General features: G+C 28.9%; 1 long non-coding RNA gene across 1 annotated transcript; it reads right to left on the reverse strand.

Annotated features, from left to right (window-relative positions):
- Window positions 1-5,660: 5,660 nt before the first annotated feature.
- On the reverse strand, window positions 5,661-7,231 carry LOC149577192 (uncharacterized). Its single transcript, XR_016364454.1, has 2 exons — window positions 6,155-7,231; window positions 5,661-5,942 (listed from the first exon to the last, which is right to left on the reverse strand). It is a non-coding gene; the product is annotated as an uncharacterized LOC149577192 (long non-coding RNA).
- Between the last annotated feature and the right edge of the window lie 486 nt (window positions 7,232-7,717).

Below are 7,717 nucleotides of genomic sequence, written 5' to 3' on the forward strand. Positions count from 1 at the left end.
AATATCTTCTATCTTTAGCTTTCATATATTGTAATCTATGCTCTAAAATTTTTAGCACCAAAACATTATATTTTACCTTAATAATAGATTAAAAAAACAATAATATCATGCAAAACTCAATCAATGAGTCCCTAGATAGTCAACATATATCTTTGACCAATAACTTCTTAATAGCTCACATTCTCAAGTCTAACATTATATTTTAGAACCCACTAACTCACATGGGTCCAATATACTATAAGAGGATTCTCCACGTGTTCATATAGCATGTAAGAAGGATAATTGTCAAAGTGAAGTCATATATAACTATTTTTTGTGATCACTTTGCTTATGAATCAAAATGACAACAAATGACAAGTTTATAAGAAAATCTAAGTTATGAACTATTTCTCTAGTTACACTTTAAGCATTCAAGTGCACTTTTCAAGAGTGTGAATCAAGATTCATAGACTATACATCATATGACAGTGTTAATAACAACTTAGTACTTACAGTTTTCAAAAGATGATAAAGGAGAAAGTCCATGTGTAAGTTTCAATATGTTATATTAAAATTGTTCACATGTTCATTTTGAGCACCTACATTATTTAAAAAACATGAACAAATCCATACCAAAGCTTGAACTATGGTTTACCTATAGTTAGAAATCAATTTCAATATATTGTGCTTTAATTGCCTTTAATATTTTAATTTCCTATTCACCTAGATAGATTTGATTTCATTTTCCAAGGATAAATGTAAGAAATAAGTGCCTTAGATTATTTAAGAATGTTCTTTTGACTTACTTTAGTAAAAGTAAGTGGTCTTCATTCCTAGCATTAATTGGGTAATGATCATATATATATATATATATATATATAGTTTTGAATTTAAAAATTTTGTTATTAGTTATTTGATAGTTATGTATAAAATTTCTTTTATACAAAAAATTCTAAACTAATCTAGTTTTGCATTTACTTTAATAATTGAGACATAGTTCTTTATGAGAGTATTTTATAAGAACTTTATTCTATTTACTTAAATTGTCTAAGCAAGTTAAATAATTTATTTTTAGAATAACTTTAATGGAAGGGGTCCATATATCCCTCTCACTAAAACATGTCATAAGAAATTTTTTGCTTTAATTTAAGAAAAGCTCAAACAAATACTCCATGGTTACCTCTTTCACAAATTACATTTAACTTTAATAATGTACAAACATAACTCTTTCACAAGAATATTTTATCAAATCTCCTTTATGTTTATTTGAACATTTGGAACAAGTTAAATAATTTATTTTATACATTTAATTTAATGATAAATACAACTACCTCTCTCACACAAATATCTTATAAGAACTTTTTCATTTAGCTTAATAATTCAAATAGTAGTAAAATAACTCTTCCACATGAACATCTTATCACAAGTTCCATTTAAATGGATAAATTTTTCTTTCATAAATATTAAAAAAATGTCAATTAATTAGCTTTTGTCTCCTTCATTTAAATATATAAAACTTTCCTACAAAATCATCCTGATTTTTTTGGGTCAATGCAGTGGCTTTTAACTCTTCCATTTAAGCATAACAAACAAAGCATATGTGAGAAAACAAAATTGATTAGAAGAATACAGAGCAAGAAATACAATGGCACATCAATTTCATTTCAATTCCACGAATGCAATGGAAAATGAGAAAAGAAACAAGAATCAAACATTTGTGAACAAGTGTCGCATAGTGGCATGTAGTTGGCATTCTAGTTTAGGAATTGTTTATAATGTATTTTTCAAATTTTTAATCCAAGATTAGAAAGTATTTTTAAATAAAGGAACGTTAAGAGTAGTGTACATATTAAAATAGTAATCTAGAAGTAAAAGTATAAAGTTGTGTCACCTTTCAAGCTGATTTATTAGAATGATTGAATTTGAGTATTTCTATCTAAAAATCAATTTTATTCAAACATATGATCTAGGCAAATTCATTCTAGCTAAGTTATATATGGTGTCACACTTTTCCAACTGGAAATGTCTATTAAATGCATGTTTTATACTAGTTTGTATCCAATTACTAAAGAAATAAAATTATTTAAGAAAACTAATATTTCAATAACTCTTACTATTTTTTATGATATTTTTAAAATAACATATAAACACCATTTTATAGAGGTTAAAGTCAAGAATATTCTCATATAGAGTTCATAGTGTTTTAATTAGATATACTATATTATAATTTAAAAAATCTACATGTATTTAAACAATCGAGAAGATGTGAATTTTGAGAATATTAAAAAAAATTAAAATTTACATGACATTCTAGAGGAGAGAGTCCTCTTCAAGAATGTGAAATTTTCCTTTTGCTTAGAATTGATTTGTTGTGAAAAATGTGGTGGGAGATGAAAACTATCGATTTTAGGTGAGTTGAAATTTGAATCATTATAAAAGATAAAACATAGGTCTAAAGCCAATTTTTACTTTTGATTGTTCTACCTATATATGTTATCTATATCATAATCTAAAAGTGATGGAAAATAAGTTTATTTCCATATAGTTTTGTGGTGGGAACTAGAGCCCTAATTTTTAGCATGTAAAAATTTGTCTTTAAAAATTAGGAAAATATATCAATTCTTATTCCAAATAATTATTAAAAATTATGACACTAAACTTTATCCATTTCGACACCTTTCATTAGTTTACTTCATAATCAAATTCTAAATAATACTACCAGTTTTATGTCATTGAAGATAAATAGTTATACTTTTGTTAGCCTTTTCCTTTATAAAAGGGTGACACAGGTTTGTGCTTTTACCCTAGTATAAAATTAGTGTAGTACTAAAGTATAGTATTAAATAAATTAAAGTATTCTTAAATAACTAGATTATTATTTAAGTTGTTTGAAAGAATCAACTATCGACAAGTTTTCTAAAGATATCAAAATTTATTAATACAAAAAGATTCTCCTCCTAATCTTTAAAAAAAATTTAAAAAATACATGCTATTCTTATTACTTACTTTATGTAATTAATATATTAAATTATCAATTCAAACATGATTTCTTATTTGAGAATCATAGAAATTTCTATAGTTTAAATTGTCACATTACCAAAAATCTAGCCAAAAAAATAAAATATAGAGAACCTTCCAAAAAAGGGCTCCTATAACACACAAACAATTCAGCCAATCATATAATTTGAATTAGATAGAAAATTTATAAATAAATGATAAAAATTTATAAATATTTTCATAACTCAAAAATACTTACTCTTGATTAGTAGAAATTAATTAAATTTCAGAAAAATTGAATGCAATAGTATTTGCCTACTGTACTATAGCAAGTACAATAATAATAAGTTTGATAATTGAAACAAACACTAGATACCTCTTCCACATAAACATCTTATCAAAACTTTTATCAATTTGTTTTAATTGTGTAAAAGTTTCCTTGACAAATATGGAGAAAACAATTGTCAATTAATTGGCTTTTAACTCCTCCATTTAAACATAAAACTTTCATAGACAAATATTGATACTCTTTTGTTGTTCTCAATCTACTCGCTTTATACTCCATTTCAATGTAATAATCAGTTCCATAACCAAAGGATATGAGAGAGAATAAAATTAGTTGGAAGAACGCACAAGGCGTTGTACTCTTCTTGCATAGCTTCTTTCCATTCAACTTTTCCTTTAGCTTCCTCAAATGTGCTTGGAATCTCAACCTACATCACTTTAGCCATAAGAGCATAGTTAGCAAAGATCTTAGGGTTGTCTTGCTAGACTTCTTGAATGCTTAGAGTCTTCCTTGTCTTCCTTGTGTCCTCATCATCACTACTACTTGAATCTTCAACCTACATGGCTACTCCTTCTGGAAGAGATGTCATGTTTTGATCTAAATTAGTAGTGCCAATAGAATTATCTTCTTCAAGAAAAATTAGAAAATGAGAAAATATGGGAGATTTATTACTTTCAATAGCTTCATCAAACCAAACATTTCTTTTAACATGAAACTCCACTGTATGAGGATTATATAGCCTATAACCTTTTGACTCTTCACTATATCCCACCATTATGTACTTCTCACTTGTTCTTTCTAATTTACTCCTCTTTTCATCAAGAATGTGAGCATAAGTAGTACAACCAAAAATATGGAAATGAGACATAGTAGGCTTTCTTCCACTCCAAGCCTCTTCAAGGGTTATATTCATAACAACCTTTGTACGAGTTCTATTGAGAATGTAAATTGTAGTATGAATTGCTTCAACTCATAGATTGACTTCTATATTTCTAGAATGAATCATCCACCTAGCCATTTCCATTATAGTCCCATTCTTTCTTTCTGCAGCCCCATTTTGTTGTGGTGAGTAAGAAATAGTTGATTCTTTTTTTATGCCATTTTGTTTACAAAATCCCAAGAATTCCTTATTCATATATTTAGTTCCTCTATCTATTCTTATGATTCTTAGAGATTTCCCACTTTATTTTTTAGTTAGAATCTTGAACTCTTTAAACTTATGGAACACTTCATCCTTCTTTTGTAAGAAATACACCCAAATTTTTCTAGTACAATAATCTATGAATGTAAGAATATACCTTGCAACTCCAAGTGAGGATGTTTTAAAAGGACCCATGACATCACTATGAACCAAATGTAAAGAGGTTTTTGCCCTCCATGATCTTCCTTGTGGGAAACTTTCTATATGTTGTTTATCCATTGCACATCCTTCACATACCTTTTTCTTAGGTGAGATTCTTGGGAGCCCATGCACCATATTTAGCCTCTCCATAAGCTTGAGGCTTTGATAGTTAATGTGTCCCATATGCTTATGCCACTACCAGCTCACATCATCATACTTGGCAATAGCACATACATCTTTATTTTTAATGAATTCATGAAATTTATATAATTCATTCTCCACTTTACCAATTGCAAGCACTTTATAATTATTGTTCACATCCTTGACTAAGCATTTATCATTGTAAATTCTATTTTATATCCTTGATTGACAATTTAAAATACAAAGACGATTTGTTGATAATTGAGGAACAAGCTTCACATTCTTAAAGTTTCCATTACTCACTTGAACATTTCCACTTCCTTTAACTTCTAGAGGACTATTATCTCCCAAATATATATTTTTTCCATTTCTTTCATTTAGTAACTCAAATTACTCTTTATTTTGTGACATATGTTGTGTGAAACCATAATCAATTATCCATTCATCTTTAAAATAAATATTTTCTTTAAGTGCTACACAAAAGGCATTTCTCTTAGAATCAAATAATTTTGTAGACTTATACTTTGTATCATTAATCCTTTTGTAGCATTCATTAGCTTTATGTCCTTGTTTGCCACAATAGTGACATTTTCACTTGCTTCTATTTGGATTCTTAGATGCGCTATTTTTATCATCATACTTCCAATTCCTTTTACTTGATTTATTATCTTGTACCTTTTGATAATATTGTTTATCTTTCATTACAAATGCTTGAGATTCACACTCAATAGTAGAAGATTCTCTTTCTTTTATTTGACATTTTTCTTCTTGAATTAACTTAGCACACAACTCATCAGATTTAATAGCTTTTAGTTTATTTACAGTATCTAGTCCCCTTATAAAAGATTGATAAGAACTTGGAAGACTTTGTAATATGTTTTGAACAAAATCCTTATCATCTATGTACTTTCCAAGTGAAGCCAACTCATTTTTCTTTTCCTTTAATTTACTTAGATGAGACACTATTTCTTGTGAGCTTGTGAATTTCATATTATATAGCTCTTTGGTGAGAGATATAATCCATACATCACCTAAATTTTGATACAGATTTTTCAATATCTTCCATACTTGCACTCCACTTCTTTCATTTCGTACTTTTGGAAAAACTTCTTCAGAAAATGTTAATTTGATCAAGGTTGCTGTCTTCTTGTCTCTCCTATCCCAGTCCTCTTGTTCTTTTCCGAAGTCTTTTGGTTTCTGTTCAATACCAATGGCAACATCATAACAATTTTGAAGAGTTGGAGACAATTTGATTTGTGAAACCCAATCATAATAATTCTTTCCATTCAATCTAACTAAGGGCAAAGTAACACCAAGAGAATTCATTAATCAATTTATCTCCTTTTTGGATGAGAGAAAAAATCAGAACTTTCAGCACTTTAAAAATAATCAGTAAAAGAAATTCTCACCAAACTTGTGTAGCAATTTCTTTATCCAAAAAAAATGTTGCTCAATGAGATTTATGCCTGCTGCAGAACATTAGAATTTCATACCAAGGAAAGGCTAACACTGCCCAAGAATCACAATAGCTTTGATACGATGAAGAAAGCATAAATAAACTTAAGAGAAAAGAACAGCAGCACAAAACATATTGAAAGAGAAAGATATTGTTTATTGACAGATTATTGCACTGCAATTACCTTTCTCTCTCTATATAGAAACACTTACATTTTCTAGAACCAAGAAAATCTCAACTGGCTTCATGTGTGGAGAAGGTAAAGATGACAGAACTGCAAGTTTACTCAGTCACCAATTAATAGACTAGAAGATGTTAATAATAACCTTCTGTTTAGTTGTAACAAACAGCAATAATTACTTATTCAACAGCAGAATTATTCCAACACCATAGCCAAAAAAAACACAATGACAAAATACTCATTTCATTTCAGTTCTACAAATGCAAATGAAAATCAGGAAAAAATCAAACACCAGTTATACAGTATAATTAACTCCCAGTGGAAAACTGGATAATAACGTTAATTATAAGACAGCTTGTGAACAGCCACTATAAAACTCACAAAGCCAGCATAACTTATTAATCCCACATCGACATTAATCCCACATCGACGACATTAATCCCACATCGACGCTTAATATAAACAAAAGCTTTATAAACTAGAAATTCAAAGGAGTAAAGATAAATATTGGAATGTAAACGACTCTGGAGAGAAGGGCACGTTGGGCTGACTTCTATGCGGCAGAAAATGTTCGAGATTTCAGAAGCCATTGTTCCAAAAATAGAAGAAAAGATTTCATTTTTAATCTTCCCTCTCATCATCACATACCCATCTCTATAATTCTGCTGCTCCATTTTCCGAAAACTTACAAACAACTAATTATCTGGGCATATTCCGAGAAGAATTCTACCCAGCTTATCAAACCCAAATCTGCCAGAGAAACGCGTTAGGTCCCACACGCTCTCTTCCCCAGAAAAAGAAAAACCAAAAACAAACGTTTCAGATTTTAATCATTGAAATTTAACTTAAGCTAAAATTTATACCCAAAAGTCGCTGAAAGCGTTGATAGTTGAAACTTTTCTCGATCATGTGGGGGTTTTGCTTATTGACGCTTCCTGCACATTCTTCACGTTCCTGTGGCTTTCTTCAATGCCCACGCTTCAAATCTGTCATTTGCTATGGACTTTTTATTCAAGAGTAAGCTAATCGAGGGAGGGGATTTGATATTTGACTCTAGTAGTTGAGATATTTTGACTCAATAATATGATACATATGCAATATAAGTGTCAATCAGTGTCTTATGTAATGTGTGTTGATATAGGGAAAAATGTACAATTGGACTCATCATCTAATCTTTGACAAATAAATGATTTTATAATATAATGTTTTTATCATGATTTGAGTTATGCAGTCTTATTACTTTTGTCAACATTAACATGTACAATCAAATTAAACGAACAATTGATAATTCTACACATGTTATTTGTACAATTTGAAGATATGATCTAAATATAC

The sequence above is a fragment of the Cupressus sempervirens genome, chromosome 1 (genome assembly GCF_028749045.1).
Source record: "Cupressus sempervirens isolate cs-2001-9-10 chromosome 1, ASM2874904v1, whole genome shotgun sequence".
Taxonomy (NCBI): Eukaryota; Viridiplantae; Streptophyta; class Pinopsida; order Cupressales; family Cupressaceae; genus Cupressus; species Cupressus sempervirens.